This window comes from Marmota monax, unplaced genomic scaffold (assembly GCF_021218885.2).
Source record: "Marmota monax isolate L192 unplaced genomic scaffold, Marmota_monax_Labrador192_F-V1.1 WCK01_AAM20220418_F8-fsc00008, whole genome shotgun sequence".
In the NCBI taxonomy this organism is placed as follows: Eukaryota; Metazoa; Chordata; class Mammalia; order Rodentia; family Sciuridae; genus Marmota; species Marmota monax.
This window is the reverse complement of record NW_026694432.1, coordinates 7,104,436-7,121,383: the sequence shown is the minus strand read 5'-3', so window position 1 is coordinate 7,121,383 and position 16,948 is coordinate 7,104,436. Positions and strand designations below refer to the sequence as shown.

Genomic DNA, 16,948 nt, shown 5'->3' with positions numbered 1-16,948 from the left:
TGAATAGTTTGAAAATGAAATTAATAATACAGTTCCATTTATTATAGCATCAAAAAGAACAAAATCTTAGAAAAATTTAACAGAAGTAGTGTAAGACCTGCATATTGAAAACTATAAAACATTGTTGAAATTAAAGAGCTAAACAAATGGAGAGAGATGTTTTGTTCGTGTATTGGAAGGCATAATATTGTTAAGATTCAGGGAATTCAGAGAAAGGTGGCAGTTAAATAAGACACCCAATGGTGGTCTCCCCACAGGGACATCAATTTGAAAAACTACTCACAAAAATCTACCTTTATAAGAACTAAGGGAGTCAAGTGAGAGGCCGAAGTGCCTGGTTTTAGTATAGTAATAAGGAAAGACAGATTGAAAAAGGAAAGTTGCCCACATCATTCCTCCTGAAGTACTAGCTGCATAACATGGAAAGGGATGCCTCATACTTGGAGAAGAAGAGGAAAGAAAGTCTAGACCTTAGACTTGAAACCCATTACCAGACCCACCACTGTGAATCTCAGTGCTGGACAGGGACCCATGTCCCCTGCTCCCAGGCTGGCATCCATACCCTAAGCCTCTGGACCCTCCTTGACCAGGCAGCCAAGGGACTGCTTCTACCAACCCTTCTCTAATCTCAAGAAGACAGCAAGGAGCAAGATTCCAGTTGTGGGGAGCAGGGCAGGAAAATAAACAGAGAACTTTGCCTTGGAGCTCAGGCTAGCACACTGCAGTGAGACTCAGCACCAACCTCTATCCCCAACCCAGTGTCCCTCGACCTACCCTGGGATCAGCCACCCCAGTGGCACAGACTTGTGTTTCCTCACCACCAACATGAGGGCCCGGTGCACACTCCCACGACTCTTTAGGTCCTTGTGGCTGTGAGACACAGGTATGAGCCAGCTTATACCCAGACAACCCAAGGATTGCTTCTACCACCCATTCTCTATCTCATGCAGAGAGGAGTAAGCCTCCAGCCACAGGAGAATAGAGAAGAAGAGTGAGCACAGGACTTTTCTTTGAAACTCAGTGCTCAACTGATAAAACCTAACACTGGGTCCCCAGGTCACTGCCTACAGACAGAGCTCTGGACTGGCCCCAGTGCCAAGTACCTGCTGCTCCTGTCAGTCAGGCTTATATTCCAGCCAGAATCACCTGGACCAGGTTCCAGTGGTTGAAGGATGCAAGTCTATCATAGCAGAAAGGACTTGGTCCTGCCCCCATGCTGCACTGATTTCATTAGGTTGTGGGTTCCGAGCATGATCTAGTCTTGTGGCATTGATGGCCAAAGGACTGCCCTCACCATTCTCTCCCGAACCCTAGGCAGCAACGTGGAGAGAATAATTGTCCTCTTGGGTAAAGAAAAGGGAGGTGGGCACCAAGTCATTGTATAGGAGCCTGGGACTATTCTCTCCATGGTAAGGTCCAGAGCCAGGCAGACTCCCACAGGGCCTGACCACAGGCCAGTGACTGTGGACAAAGTATCTGGGACTCTCCTGGCCCCAGGTTGAGACTTGCAGGGACAAACTACTCTCTTTAAACATTCCTTTACTTCATCCTGGACAATATGCCAACTGCAGATATGGGACAGACCTCATCTTGGAGCACCCACTAGGGCTGAAACAACAGCAACATAGCCACAGCTGATGAGGCAAACCTGGAATTACGGTGCCATCTAGTGCTGAAGTAATCAAAGTGCCCTCAGTTTTAAAGAAAATAAGCAGCAGCTTAGAATTTCCAAAGGATAGGCAGATTATGAAGATTGCCAGTAATTACCTAGAAATTCAAAGTGCACATGACATTGTACACCAACAAGCATCAAGCACTTTCGGGGAACATCTTAATACTATTATGTTGAATATTTTTGAGTCATGTGTTATATATTTCTACCCATCATTAGGAGTCAGCATGCATGATTTAGGGGATCATTAGATGTTGGACACATCACTTAAACTTTATGTATTTCTGATTCTCTATCTACATAGCTACAAAGGAGGAGGAGGAAGAGGAAGAGGAGGAAGAGGAGGAAGTGGAAGATAGCAACAACAACTTCCTGGGAACCACAATCTCACCTAACAAACAAGACACCAAAAACCAACCATATATCAACTTATATCTGCAAAGTCTTGACTGGAGAATTCAAAATAGCTACTTTAAGGAAACTCAATAAATTTCAAGAGAACAGAGAAACAATTCAATACTCTGAAAGTGAATTGGGAGATCGAAGTTGTTTTTCGAAAAACAGAAATTCTGCCCACTCCTTCAACAGATGCCACCACCACCTCTGGGAAAAGAGGAAGTGGAAGAGGAGCCCATGTGGCTTGTCACTCAAATCCTCCAGTCATACTGCCCCAGAAGTCTAAGATGTTCACCTGTGCCACGCTCACCTGCACCCCTGCTTTGATTTGTGCTGGATCCAGAGGTGCAGCCCAACCCATTTCTGCCTCAGTATTATCTCCACCAGATAATACTGAGAGGCCTTGAGAGGACTCAACAGTTTTTAATAGGGCCTGGAATGGTGTGTGTCAGCTAATCCGATGGGAGTTTCAAATCAGTGCAATCAGCAGAAACATTGGTACTGCTGCCAAATTTATTGGTGCAAGGTGCTGCAACAGCAAGAGTGGCTGGTTATGATGCTAGTATTGGAACAGTCTTTGGAAGCCTTATCCTTGGCAGAAACCCTTTGCTGAAGCAGCAGCCGTTCTTGTATGCCATCCTGGGATTTGCCTTGTTTGAAGCTATGGGTCTTTTTTGTTTCATGGTCATTTTCTTAATCTTGTTGGCCATATAACAGAAATTACTGCTTGAAATGTTGGCATTCATAGTAATTATGAATGTAATTCAGTGTATCTTACTGTGATTCTGAAAACCATAGTGTTAGGGTCTTGGAAATGTACATTGTTTCTAAAGTCATTTCCTTAAAGATGAAAACTTAAAAAATAAAATAAAATAAAAGCAGAAATTCTTGAGCTTTTTCATTCAAGTTGAAAAGGAAGAAGTCAAACTGTCACTGTAGATAATATGATCTTTTATACAGAAAACTCCAAGACTTCACCAAAAAATTATTAGAACCAATTCAGCAAAGTTGCAGGATATAAAATCAACACATAAAGATCAGTAGCATCTGGGCTGGGGTAGAGGCTCAGGGGTAGAGTGCTTGCCTAGCATGCCTGAGGCACTGGGTTCAATCCCTGGCACCATATTTAAAAAAATTAAAAACAAATAAAATAAAGGTTGTGTCCATCTACAACTAAAAAATATTTTTTAAAAAATCAATAACATTGCTATTAGACACCAATAGTGAATTATTTAAAAAGGAAAATAAGAAAACAACCCAATTTTCAAGAGCTACCCCAAAAAGTAAAATACCAAAGAATAAAAAGCAAAGAGGTGAGAGATTTCTATTGAAAGAAGTTGAAGAGAACACAAAGAAATGGAAAGATATACATGTTCTTGAATTGGAAGAATCAATATTAAATTAAAATGTCTACACTTCCCAAAGTGATCTACAAATACAGTGCAACCTCTATCAAAATACCAGTGACTTTATTCATAGAACTGGAAAAAACCCTAAAAATTATAGAAAACCATCAAAAAAAAACTTAAATAGCTTAATAGAAATAACCTAAGTATCCATTAAGTAATGAATGGACAAAGAAAATATAGTGTGTATATATAAAATAGAATTCTGATCAGCCAAAAATAAGGATGAAATCCTGTCATTTGTGATAACATGGATATAACATGGCCACAGAAGCAAAAATAAAACAAAATAATTCATTCATGGAGGCTGGCGCAGAGAGACACAGGAAGCCAGAGGGAGGAATGGTGTCTTATAAAGGACTTCCAAGGAGCAACACTGAAGGAAGTGTAGGCCTTTTTCTTCCTGAAGAAATGAAGAAAGAGTATTTTATACAGTTAAGTGAAATAGACCCAGCACAGAAAGACAGGCATGACATAATGCAATCAAATGTGGAATCTAAAAACTTGACCTCATGGAAGTTAAAAATGGAATGGTGGTTACCAGAACCAGGGAGAGGAGAGGAGAGAGGAAGGGATGGGGAAAGGTTGATGAATCGGTGTTAATTACAATTGGGAGTGGGAGTAAGAGTAAGAGTAAGAGGCTCTGGAATAGTACTACACAGTAGAGTCACTATAAACAATTACCTACTGCATACCTCAAAAAAGCTGGAAGAAAGAATATTTGAAGATATCTCCATGAAGAACCGATATACAATTGAGGAGATAGACATGTTTAATCTGATTTAAGTGTTATAAGTATGTGTGTGTGTGTATAAACATCACATTTTATCCAATTGTTATATATAATTTTTATGTGTTATAAGTTAAAATTATTTTGTATTCAAAAATCAGTTTTGCCAATTAAAGTAATTAGACAAAAATCGCATTTTAATAAAATGTTTCTCAGTTTAAATCACAAAACAAGGAGTGATGAAAATAGACTATTAAGGTTCACTTCTTGAACTGAGATCAACTTCTCAGTCTTCATTTCCACCACTCAATGGGGAAGGGTTCTTTTGAGAGTTAGGGAGTCAAACAAAATATCTACTACAATTAGTAGATCCTAGAAGAACAAGGGAAAAGTGTTACACATATAAGAAAGCTCAGTAAATGGTGAGCAAAATAATAAAATACAAAAATTCTCATTCCTGAAAGATGATTTATCAGAATATAGAATTATAAGTTGAATGCTGAGTGTGTAACTCAGTGGTAGAGCACATACATGTTCAGCATGCACAAGGAAGGCCAGGATTCAAACTTCAGTGCAAAAACTTAAAAACATAGATTGAAAACATTTTTCATCACATCAAAGATATTTCTTTATTCTCTGCTGGATTCTGCTGTTGGTGCTGAGAAGACAGCAGTTAGTTTTATTTATAGGCAATACGCCCTTTCTCTCTGATTGCTTATAAGAGCTTGGATTGCCTATAAATGTGAATTTAATTTTATCCTGTTTGAGATTCATTGAAATTCCTGTACCTGAAGAATAATATCTTCAATATTAATTGAAATTATCAGCCATAAGTCTTCAAATATTGCCTCTTTTCCATTATTTTTATTCTTATCTTCTGTACTCTTATTATTGAGTTAGATTTTGACTCTTTTCTCTTTTCTACCTCTTTGCTCCTCTACATAATTTGAAGTTCATTAAATATATCTTCAGGTTTACCAGATCTTTCTTAAACTACATCTAATTGTTGCTAATTTGCCCATCGAGTTTATTTTGATTGTTTTTATTTTCAAAAATTCTACTTCTTTTACAAGTCTTCTTTGTCATTTATCACAATGTCCCATTCCTTATGAGTATTTTAAAGCCTCTATTTCCTTTTCCATTTAATATTTCTAGTATCCGAAGTCTGTGTTGTGGTTCTATTATCTCATGTTTCTGATTTTTCTTCACAGAGTGTTATTTCTTGTACAGTTGCTCGTTTTTTATTTGACCCTTGAACCACGGAAATCCTTTGAGCCCAGGATTGAAGGATGAATACTTCCAGAGGGTTTTGCCTCTGTTTCAGCCAGTTGCCTAGGGAGGCAGGTCACTACCAACCTGTTATTACTTTAAACCAAATTATTTTGTTATTATTTCAAACTGTGCAGATAGTAAAAGTTTGGACTGCACACTCTCCTAAGGCTAAGCTTATAATAATAATAAAAAAAATCTTAGGGAGATAGCTTTATCTTCTGGTGTCATGTTACAAATGTGCAAGTTCTTGTGTTGCCACCTGTATGGTAAGGTTTGTTTCTCATCCACTCTTTTTTGGGGATGGGGGAATTGAACCCAGGACTTCATGCACGCCGGACAAGCATGCTACTACTTGTCTACACCCCATCCCCTAGTTTAATCTTAAAATACAATGCTATCATTGTTTGAGGTTGAAGCTTTGCATCAGAATCTTCCATTGGATTCTTCATCTGTTTTGTTATGTTTTATTTTTCTTGTTTTGGTCTAGCCCTCTGGACACACAAAAAGGCATGCTAGTGTACAGGCCTGTCCCTACCCATCCCCTGAGCCCTCCCGGTGAGAGGGCCTGTGTTCTCCATCTGGACAGCCTCCGGTGTGATCTCCTGTTTGCTGCATTCCATGCAGTGACAGAAGCCATATTTCCAGGTCTCCTGGATTTGATAGACATCTCATGATGAAAGTTAGCTTTGTAACTTTGTTGTCTCTCAGAAATCCTGCCTACTTGCTATGTGCAGGCCCTCTCTAGATACTCGGAATAGAGAAATAAATGACCAGACTCTGTCCTGGAGAGCTCACAGTCTGAAGGGGAAGATGGCCACAGAAGCAAAAATAAAACAAAATAATTCATTCATGGAGGCTGGCGCAGAGAGCCACAGGAAGCCAGACGGAGGAATTGTGTCTTAGAAGGTCTTCCAAGGAGCAACACTGAAGAAAGAGTAGGCCTTTTTCTTCCTGAAGAAATGAAGAAAGAGTATTTTATACAGCAGGAGCAGCTCCTGCAGAAGTGAAGCATACACTCTGATAGCCTGGCCTAACCACACACCACTTGCCCACCAGTCCTGAAATGCAAGTGTTGTGTGATATTTATGGCTTGTTCCCCACCTGCTCTTGCTGGGATCCCATCTTCTTCCAGCTTCCAAGCCTTGCCTGTGTGGTTTCCTCCTGTGTTTAGCTCTCTGGGCTCAATGTATGTGCTTGGGGCTGGCACTCTGATGTTCCTTATTATGTACCAGTTGGCTTGCCCATCAAGACCCTGGTACCCATGTTGCCTAGGTCAAGAAAGTCCACACTAGGTGCTTTAGCAATCACCCAGCCAAGCCAGCCTTGGGCATACTACAGCATGAAAAAGAACAGAATGTTCCAGGGAGAATTATGAATCCATTATATTTGAAAAGTGGTTTGCAAGGGAAGGGAGGGACATGTCTGGGGAAGGCTGCTAGTCACATTCAGGGTCTGGTTAACCAAGGAAACATATCTCACAGTATAGAGTAATGAAACCTGTGATTTGGGTTAGAAAATCTGAACAAAATTCTTGGCTCCAAAACTGGGCTTCTAACCCTTGCAGGATAAAATCCAAACCCCTTGATATTGATAGCTTTCTGTTATCTGATAGTCATGTACCCTGTTTTCTTCTCATACTTCAACCCACATACTTTTGCTCCAGCTTCTTTGGACAACATGACCATTTGTGGATTTATATTTTTTCTTTGATATTTCCAAGTCTGAGAACATTTTTCTGTATGTGTCCCAGGACTCCCCCTCCTAGCCTTGTAATATCCAATTTCAAAATCCAGCTTTGAGATCACTCAGCCAAGAGATCTCCTTCCCACCAAAGATGTCTGAATGCACTGTCACTTTCCTCTTAACTACTGTCACAGTACCTTATATATCATCTTTCTTACCCATGAAGCTGCAAATCCTTAAAGGATAAGAGATTCAAGTTTTTCATTTTCATATTCAGTTTCCAGTGCTATGCTTACACACAGAAGTCTATTTTTAAAGTTAATTTAATTATTACAGAACAGTTGCGACAAGCATTTTACCCAAAGTTCAAAGATCCCATTTCTGAATATTGTATTTTGATCCATAGTATCTATTGTAGTTTCTGATGAAAAATGATTCCTTCAATACAAAAACATCTAATTAGAGTGTATGAACTTTATGTTTTGAATTTGGGGAAAAAAAAGTAGCCCCAGACAGTTTTGATAGCATATTAAATTATCTTTAAATAAATCAAGTTAGGAGATTCCAGATTTTGTGAGTAAAATGAGGTTGCTTTTTTTAAGTCAACATTTTCCTTTTTTTGACATTTTTTATTCATTCTTTTTAGTTCTGTATGACAGTAGAGTTTATTTTGACATATTTGTACAAACATGGAATATATCTTACTCTAATTAGGATCCCAGTCTTGTGGATGTACACAATGTTGAAATTCACTGTGGTATATTCATATATGTACATAGGAAAGTTATGTCATATTCATTTCACTGTCTTTCCTATTCCCATCCTTCTCTCTTTCTTTCATTCCCCTTTGTCTTATCCACTGAACTATTCTTCCCCTCCCCCCTTGTGGTGTGTTAGCATCCACATATCAAAGAGACCATTTGATATTTGTTTTTCTGGGGCAATTGGCTTTTTTTTCACTTAGCATGATAGTCTCCAGATCCTTATATTTAATGGCAAATGTCAGAAAGTCATTCTTCTTTATGGCTGAGTAATATTCCATTGTGTATACATTTTCTTTATCTCTTCATCTGTTGAAGGGTACTTACGTGGTTCCATAGCTTAGCTATTGAGAACTGAGCTGCTATAAACTTTGCTGTGGCTGTGTCACTGTAGTATGCTGATTTTAACTCCTTTGGATATATACGGAGGAGTGGTTTAACTGGGTCAAATGGTGGTTCCATTCTTAGTTTTTTGAGGAATCTCCACACAGCTTTCAATAGTTGTTGCACCAATTTGCAGTCCCACCAACAATGTATGAGTGTCCCCTTTTCCCTACATCCTCACCAACATTTATTGTTACTTGTATTCTTGATAATTGCCATTCTGACTGGAGTAAAGTGAAATCTCAGTGTAGTTCTAATTTTCATTTCTCTAATTGCTAGTAATATTGAGCATTTTTTTCATATATTTGTTGACCATTCATATTTCTTCTTTTGATGAGTGTATGTTTAGGTTCTTTGCCTATTTATTGATTGGGTCATTTGGTTTTCTTGGTGTTAAGCACTTTTAGTTCTTTGTATATTCTGGAAATTAATGCCTTATCTGAGATGCAGATGCAAAGATTTTCTCCCATTGTTGACTCTCTCTTCACCTTCTTGATTGTTTCCTTTGCTATGAAGTTTTTTAGTTTGATATTCATGGAATGGTAAGAAGAGCTCAAACTATTTGCCAATGATATGATCTTATACTGAGAAGACCCAAAAAACTCCACCAGAAAACTTCTAGAACTAATAATTGAATTCAACAAAGTAGCAGGATATAAAATTAACACTCATAAGTCAATAATTTCCCTGTACACCAATGCGGAATCTGCTGAAAAAGAAATCAAGAAAACTATCCATTCGCAATAACCTCTAAAAAGAATACTTGGGAACAAAAGTGGTGAAAGACTTCTACAATGAAGGTTATAAAGTTATAGAACACTAAAGAACGAAATTGAAGAAGACCTTAGAAGATGGAAAGATCTCCCATGTTCTTGGACAGGCAGAATCAATATTGTCAAAATGACCATACTACCAAAAGTGTTATTACAGACTTAATACAATTCCTATTAAAATTCCAATGATGTTGTTCATCAAAACAGAAAAAGAAGTCATGAAATTCATTTGGAAAGATAAGAGACCCAGAATAGCCAAATCAATCCTTAGTGAGAAAAGTGAAGCAGGAGGCATCACAAAACCAGACCTCAAATTATACTACAGAGCTATAGTAACAAAACTAGTATGCTACTAGCACCAAAACAGACACGAAGACCAATGGAATACAATAGAAGACACAGAGACAAACCCACATAAATATAATTATCTCATACTAGACAAAGGTGTCAAAAACATTCATTGGAGAAATGATAGCCTCTTAAATAAATGGTGCTGGGGAAACTGGAAATCCATATGTAGTAGAATGAAATTTAACACCTGTCTCTCATCCTACACAAAATTCAACTCAACGTGGATTAAAGACCACTAACCCTGCCCCTAGAAGAAAATGTAAGCCTAACACTTTAACACGTCAGCTTAGGAACTGATTTCCTCAACATGAAGGACTCTTAATGAATATCCATTGAATAATGTGCAAGTTATTGTGTATGTGAGACTAAAACAAAAATATTCAAGATGTTGTGGGAACATGGAAAGTTCACTACCCAAATAAATCCTCTAGGAAAAAAAATACTAAAAGACAAACTGCATGAAATCAAATTTGGTTGCAACAGGAAGTCATTAACCAAAATTTGACCCCTATATTAAGCTTTAATGAAAACACTTTTGATTCTCCCCAGAAAGATACAACCCAGGCCACATTCATTGAGTATAATGCAATATTCAGACATCAGGAATTAAATGTAATTAAACAAAATATGTACTTAGAAATTTAAAAACAATGTCCTAAATTACTCTTGGATATAAGAGAAAATAAAATGGAAATGTCAAATTGCATCAATGAATAATAAAAAATATTATTATATATTAAAACAGGTAGAATGAAATATTCAGGGGAAAATTTGTAGACTTAAATATTTACTAGGGAAAATATTTTTAAAAAAATATATAAATTTCAACTTAATGAAATCTATGTAAAGGCAATTAAGTAAATACTAAGCAAATGAAGAAATAACAAAAGTAAATGCATAAATTAATGAAAAAAAGAGTTTATTAGTAAAATTTAAAATTGATTTTTTAGATTTTATTTTGTTTTTTTACAAAAATGAAGCACAACTTTTCATTTCTCTGGTTGTGTTATGGGGAGCTGCTTCAGAAAACACTCTAAGTGCGAATTCTAATCAATAAGAGCTTTATTTACCTGGCCAGGGACTGTCACCTACCCATAGAGACTGAAGTTCTGTGGGAGAAGAGCAGCCCCCTGCCCTGTATCCTGGGAATTTAAAGATGAAAACCACAACTCAGGAGATTTCCTTAGCGTCATGCAAGCAAGCCAATCACAGAAACTAGAAAAAAAGTGGTCAGCCTTGCAACTCAGTTAACCACATCTTGGGTCCAAGCAGGTGTTAGACAATCAAATCCTGAGTTCGAGCAGTTGGATAGCAGGGCAAGAATCTACGTCAAAATCTTAGGTCACCAAGACCACCTTATCATGGGTTGAGTACATTTTGTGGGGTACAAAGTACAGAAAACAATATAATATAAGAAAACAGCTTTCATTTCAGTTTCTCAGAAACAGCTCTTGTAACAGTTTTTTATAGATGGCAGCAAAATGGAGTCTTAGGCCTGTCTATGAGAGTTCTTGCTTTATAATTATCTTATCTCACTTTTCAAAATCTTATATCTTTAATTATATATTTTACTAATCTATAACCTATAACTTATACTCTTATTGATTAGTTTATACCACAACATTTGTACATGATGTAGAGTCATAGCATTCATGCAATCACACACATATATAGGGTAATAATATCTGTGTCATTCCACCATATTTTCCCCCCACATACTCCCTTTCCTCTCTGCTCAATCCAAAGTTCTTCCATTCTTCCCTTGTCCGCACATTATGGATAGGCATCCACTTACCAGAGAAAACATTGGCCTTTGGTTTTTTGGGATTGGTTTACTTCACTTATCATGATATTTTCCAACTGTTGAGAGCCGCAGCCGAAGCGGCCCCAGCAAACTTCCAGCTAATTGGCTCCTCTGCAGTGATGCTCATTGGGCTGTTTCCCTGCCCTTTCAGACCACGGAGCTGCTCATTGGGAGACTCTTTTGGCTCCGCCCACGCAACCCAGCCAATCTGCCTCAAGAGTGGTTGAGAGGCTCCCTGGAAGAGCCGGTGGTGGCAGTTCGGCTCTCGGGGAATTCCTGGAGAGCTCGGGTGGTGCGGCGTGTGTTCAAAAAAACTAAAGTTCATTCCTGCTTGACAAGTGGCTCGTGAATTGTGCCCAGCCAGACTGCGGCATTTGGTGGCCCATACGGGGAACAACTGAGGGTAAGTGATAAGGTAAACTGCTCGCCCCTGAGGGAAGGGCAAGAGGATGGGTAGCCATTTTAAGATTCTTCTTTCATTTTGTTTCGCTTTTGTTTTAAGTTGCCTGTCCCTGGAGATGGGTGAGACAGAAGAAAAACCGCTCATATCTGAGGAAAAACTATTTGCGTCTGAGGAAAAACTATTTGCGTCTGAGGAACAGATAGGGAGAAAGGACGGGTGGACATTTCAGGAGGATAGAAAGGCTGATATAATGAATTTTTGTTCCATTTTTGTTTCATTTTGTCTCACTTTTCTTTTGCATTATCTTAGTGAAGGGTATCTTCGTCACGGAAATATGGAATTAAAAATTAGTATAAAACAAACCGAAAAAGTGTTAAGTATTGTTAGAGGAAGGAGGCACCCCAGTAAAATCAAGAACAGTTAGGGCATACGTTAAGATGATACAAAGGTGTAGCCCATGGTTCATTAAAGAGGGGTTATTAAATATATCACAATGGAACCATCATGGTGAAGATTTAAAAAGGATAGGAAAGGAAAACCCAGGAACTCTGCCAGTTGGCACATTGCCATTGTGGATGATGATACGATTTTGTTTGCCTATTCCAAAGCTTTCAGTTCAGATTATGGTAGAAGACATATTAGATCAGGAAAAAGAGGAGGCCTCTCGAGATAGTGTGAAAGGGGAAGAAAGTTTAGATCAGAAAAAGCTATCAGGGGAAAAGTTACAACAGGAGGCTGCTACTAACAGCTTTATATCACCAGAGGGCATAAGTGTCCGACCAACAGCTCCACCTATGGAGACAACATATGCTGAGTGGCCCTCAACCCCTGAAGTTGATAGATGGGATCCTGAGACAGGACCTCAAAGATTAGCATGCCCTGTATTTAAGGAGGCAAGAGGGCAGCGAATTCACCATTCTTTAGATTTCAAAACAGTGAAGCAGCTAAAAGAGGCTGTAACAACCTATGGTCCTCAAACACCCTTCACTGTAAGCATGGTCGAATCCATTACCAACTTGAACATGACACCAGCAGATTGGACTAGTATAAAGCTGTGCTAAATGGAGGACAATACCTGTTATGGAAGGTTGCCAATGAGGAATTTTGCAAGGAGACAGCTAGGCGAAATGCAGCATCCTCAGAGAAATCTAGATATGTTGTTAGGAAAGGGACCTTATGAGGGTCAGCAGCAACAAACTGGATATGATCCTGCCATATACTCACAAATTGCTACAGATGCAGTTAGGGCATGGAAGACTTTACAAGGACATGGAGATTTACAAGGTCAATTATCTAAGGTAATACAAGGAGCTAATGAACCTTACGCTGAATTTGTAGATAGGCTTATTCAAACAGCTACCAGAGTTTTTGAGGATACAGAACAAGCAATGCCATTAATTAAACAGCTAGCCTTTGAGCAAGTAAATCGATGGTGCAAGGAGGCCATTAGACCATGGAAACATGAAGATTTAAACACATATATTAAATTATGTAGAGACATTAATGAACAAGGGCAAGTCTTGGCAGCTGCAGTACAACAGGCTTTAGATGCCAGGCCAAAAACATGCTACAATTGTGAACAAACAGGACATTTTAAAAGGAATTGCCCCATAGGAGGAGGGTTTAACAAAACTAGGTATCAAAGGGGTAGAATACTGGGTATTTGCCCACAATGCCATAGAGGGAGACATTGGGCTAATGAATGCTGTTCTCAAACCATCATAGAGGGTACTCCGTTATCAAAAAAACGGACAAGAACCAGGTGTTTACCCACAATATCATGGAGAAAGGCATCAGGCTCCATTGCCAAAAAACGGACAGGGAGGCCCAATGCTCTTGGGCCCACGACCACAAATATACAGGGCACTGGAGGAACCCAGCAACATCATGGAGGAACCCAGCAACACCATCAGGGTAGTGCCCAGGACACATTATCCATCAGATCTCTCATCAGACAAACCAGAGGGAGTGCAGGGTTGGACATCTGCGCCTCCACCAGAGCAGTACTAACTCCAGAGATGGGAATTCAAATAATTCCCACAGGAGTAAAAGGACCTCTTCCCCAAGGAACAGTAGGCTTATTGTTAGGACACATTTCTTCTACTCTAAAAGGACTTATGATAAGTCCTGGGGTAATTGATTCCGATTATGAAGGTGAAATAAAAATTATAGCCAGTTCTCCAAAGGGTATATCAGTAATTTCACCAGGAGATAGAATAGCACAGTTACTAATAATACCCAGCCTACATGACAAATTTTCCAGTTGTACTATAGAAAGAGGTTCCAGGGAATTAGGCTCCACAGGTGTAGATTGAGCTATGCTTTCTTTAAATTTAGATTCTCACCCCATGCTAAAACTAAATATTCAAGGACATGAATTTAATAGGCTACTGGATACAGGTGCAGACCTTAGCATCATCTCTCGTCAAGAATGGCCAAAACATTGGCCTTTACAACAAGCCACTCAAACACTTCGAGACCTAGGAGTGGTGACTAATCCCCATAGAAGTGCAAAGGTATTAGATTGGAAGGATCCTGAAGGATGTGAAGGAACTATACAGCCATATGTATTGGATCATCTTCCTGTAAATTTATGGGGACGAGATGTCCTAGATCAATTAGGACTAACATTAACAAATAACATCAATTCATATGTGTCCACTATTATGGCTAGACAAGGTTTTAGGAAAGGAAAAAGATTAGGAGAACAAGAACAAGGTATAGCAGCACTAATACAAATAGATCAAGGAACAGACAGACATGGGTTGGATTTTCAGGAGGGGGTCACTGAGACAATAAAAATTACTTGGAAATCAGAAAGACCAGTATGGGTTCCTCAGTGGCCCCTGACTAAAGAAAAGATACAAGCGGCCCATGACCTGGTCAAACAACAATTAGCGGAGGGACATATACAACCTTCTGTATCTCCCCATAATACTCCCATTTTTGTCATCAAAAAGAAATCTGGTAAATGGAGACTATTGCAGGATTTAAGAGCCATTAATAATGAGATGGTTATTATGGGACCTGCTCAATCGGGGATTCCTCAATTGTCTGCTTTGCCAAAAACCTGGTACGTTTTAGTTATAGATATTAAAGACTGTTTTTTTTCAATTCCAATTCATCCTGAGGATAGTCCATGTTTTGCATTTACTGTCCCTGCGTTGAATCATGAAGGTCCTGATCAGAGATATGAATGGAAAGTACTCCCTCAAGGGATGGCTAACAGCCCAACTATGTGTCAAATTTATGTTAACAAAGCAATCCAGCCCACTTAGAAATCAAAATCCTGAACTATAAATATTTCACTATATGGAGGATGTATTATTAGCACACAAAGATAAAAACACATTGCTAGAATGTTATGCCACACTACAAACTTATTAAAAAATTATAATCTAGAAATAGCAATAGATAAAGTATAATTAAATTTTCCAATTAATTATTTAGGAGTTCTATTATCCTTGACCATGGTCCATCCACCAAAAATTCAAATATGAGTAGATCAACTCAAATCACTTAACGACTTTCAAAAGTTATTAGGAGACATAAATTGGATAAGGCCTTATCTAGGCATACCAACAGGAGATTTGGGACCTTTATTTAATATACTAAAAGGTCCATCAGATCCAAATTCACCCCGCATGTTAACGCCTGAAGCAAGAAAGACATTAAAAATCATTGAAACATATATGGAAAATATGCATTTGGATAGAATTGATATAAGTTTGCCTTTATTATTTATTGTACTACCAACAAAAAATATTCCTACAGGAGTATTTTGGCAAGAGGGTCCATTATTATGGATACATTTATCTTATTCTCCTAACACTATTCTTACTAGGTATCCTGAGGCTGTAGGACAATTAATACTCAAAGGAATAAAAGCAGCAAAGGGAGTGTTTGGAATTTCTCCCAATAAAGTTATTACTCCATATACTATGGATCAAATTGATGAGTTAGCTAATGAGTTAAATACTTGGGCAATAATCATGAGCAAATCTAATGTTTCATTTGATAATCACTTACCATCTAATCCTTTGTTGTCTTTTTGGTCTTCACATCCTGTAGTTTTTCCAAAAAATGACAAGAAAAACACCTATCATGAATGCTCCAAATATATTCACTGATGGGTCAAATAATGGTACAGCAGCAGTAGTTACCCCTGATCAAACTTTTACATTTTTAGTACCCAAACAATCAGCTCAAAAGGTAGAGCTTAATGCAGTATTTCAAGCTTTTGTGATGTTTAAAGATTCTGTATTTAATTTATTTTCTGATAGTCAGTATATAGTTAATGCTATAGTATCCCTTGAAGATGCTGGTAGGATTTCCCCTTCCTCTACTGTTTTCTCTTTGTTTTCCACTATCCAAAGTCTAATCTGGGACAGAAAATATCCATTCTTTATAGGACATATCAGGGCACATACAGGATTGCCTGGAGCCCTTAGTTTGGGCAATGATTTAGCAGATAAAACTACACATGACATACATATTTTTTCTATGCTAGAAGAAGATACAAATTTTCATAAATCCTTCCATGTCAATGCAAATACTTTAAAAAAGCATTTTAAAATAACTAAGGAACAAGCTAGACAAATAATAAAACAATGCCAAAATTGTGTGACCTTTTTACCACAAGTTAATCTTGGAGTCAATCCTAGAGGACTGATACCTAACCATATTTGGCAGATGGACGTCACACACTTGCCAGAATTTGGAAAATTAAAATATTTGCATGTTACAGTTGATACTTCTTCCGGATTTTTGATGGGCTCCCTTCATGCCTGAGAAAAAACTAAAGATATTATAGCTCATTGCTTACAAAATTTTGCCACTGTGGGCGTTCCAAAACAGTTAAAAACAGATAATGCCCCTGGTTATACTTCTACCTCTTTTAAACAATTTTGCTCATCATTTGGCATTACTCATATAACAGGAATCCCATACAATCCACAGGGACAAGGCATAGTTGAAAGAGCTCATCAAACTATTAAAATGTACTTATTAAAGCAAAAAGAGGGAATTGGGAAGGGGTATATATCCCCCAAAGATAAATTTAAAATAACCCTTTTTACTCTAAACTTTTTAAATTTGGATTCATCAAGGCTTAGTGCTGCGGAAAGGCATATGTGTCCAAAAATGTACATAAGCCCAAGGTACTTTGGAAGGATATTCTAACAGGACAATGGAAAGGTCCTGACCCAGTGATTGTCTGGAGTCAGGGGTCTGCTTGTGTGTTTCCACAGGGAGAACAGCAGCCGATTTGGATTCCAGAGAGATTAACTAAAGTGATTTCTACAGACCAAAAAG

General features: G+C 38.3%; 1 pseudogene; it reads left to right on the top strand.

The window, feature by feature from the left end:
• The first annotated feature begins 2,355 nt into the window (after positions 1 to 2,355).
• LOC124075406 (ATP synthase F(0) complex subunit C3, mitochondrial-like) lies at positions 2,356 to 2,782 on the top strand (annotated as a pseudogene).
• The last annotated feature ends 14,166 nt before the right edge of the window (positions 2,783 to 16,948 follow it).